The 1,384-nt window shown below is 36.9% G+C and overlaps 1 non-coding gene across 1 annotated transcript; it reads right to left on the bottom strand.

Annotated features, from left to right (window-relative positions):
- Window positions 1-73, bottom strand: TRNAF-GAA (transfer RNA phenylalanine (anticodon GAA)). Its single transcript has one exon. It is a non-coding gene; the product is annotated as a tRNA-Phe (tRNA).
- Between the last annotated feature and the right edge of the window lie 1,311 nt (window positions 74-1,384).

Below are 1,384 nucleotides of genomic sequence, written 5' to 3'. Positions count from 1 at the left end.
TGCCGAAACCCGGGATTGAACCAGGGACCTTTAGATCTTCAGTCTAACGCTCTCCCAACTGAGCTATTTCGGCTCGCTGCTTTTCAATTGCAAATCACAGCTCTCATGAAGTCACGTCACAGTCGAGCGAGTTCGATACAAGTAAGAGATAACAGAACAAGTTTGCCTTTTGATATTAGTTATGCTCTTATCACACACCGCGTCGTCTAACTAAACGTTGTTCACTTGCGTAGCTGCAGGAACTGTCGTGCATATACGGACCCGCAACAAAATTTAAAGAAAAAAATGTTTGCCGAAACCCGGGACCTTTAGATCTTCAGTCTAACGCTCTCCCAACTGAGCTATTTCGGCTCGCTGCTTTTCACTTGCAAATCACAGCTCTCATGAAGTCACGTCACAGTTGAGCGAGTTCGACACAAATAAGAGATAACAGAACAAGTTTGCCTTTTGATATTAGTTATGCTGTTATCACACACCGCGTCGTCTAACTAAATGTTATTCACTTGCGTAGCTGCAGGAATTGTTGTTCATATACGGACCCGCATTCTTAGCAAGTTGGAACTGTCTTTAACTTGTTGAAACATTAGTCCTGAATAATGGAGACAAAACTCTTTCAATAAAAATTGTTGATTGTTTATTGACAATTATTGTTTCTTTTACTTTTCTGTTTATATACAGGGTGAGGAAAAGTCCCGGAACGGTCCAATATCTCGCGAAATATATAGACTAGCAAAACAAAAATAACACGTGTTACATAGTTTTTAAAAAGCAATCCAATGTTACCAAACGCAACCTCCAACTCCTTCGCGGGTAAGGAGGTAACTTTAAAATTTTAAATGGGAACACTCTTTTCTTATTGCACAATTGAATTCTGCAGAAAGAGTGACAGTGATTTAACCCAGAATTAAAAACTGTACTTTCACAAATGGCGCTTGATTCAACACATATTCACATACACACACAAATAATAATAATAATAATAAGAAGAAGAAGAAGAAGAAGAGGCACGAAAAGGTTATGAAAATGCAAATTTTCAATTCCGTACCCTGAGCTTATACAGTTAGTATATTGCACTCTGGAATCAGAGGTCCTGAGTATGATCCTCCTTATGCCAATCTTCTTTTTCTTTCATTATTTCCCCAAATAAATTCCATAGTTTTAACCTCAGTTAATACCTTATTCAAGTTACACGCAATACAAATTTCGATAGTTGTTTTCCAAACTACCTTTATAGAGTGGTTCTTGGTAATAGGGTTATTAGGGTTAGAGTTCATAGGGGTGTTTACTACAAAAATATACAATTTTTGTCGCCATTTGTGTTTTCTTGCAAGTTATTTATCAAAGTTAAAAAGTATGAATTCATTATTTGGGTACAAAAAATACA

The sequence above is a fragment of the Thermobia domestica genome, chromosome 16 (assembly GCF_964235325.1).
Source record: "Thermobia domestica chromosome 16, izTheDome1.hap1.1, whole genome shotgun sequence".
In the NCBI taxonomy this organism is placed as follows: Eukaryota; Metazoa; Arthropoda; class Insecta; order Zygentoma; family Lepismatidae; genus Thermobia; species Thermobia domestica.
This window is presented reverse-complemented; position numbering and strand designations above follow the sequence as displayed.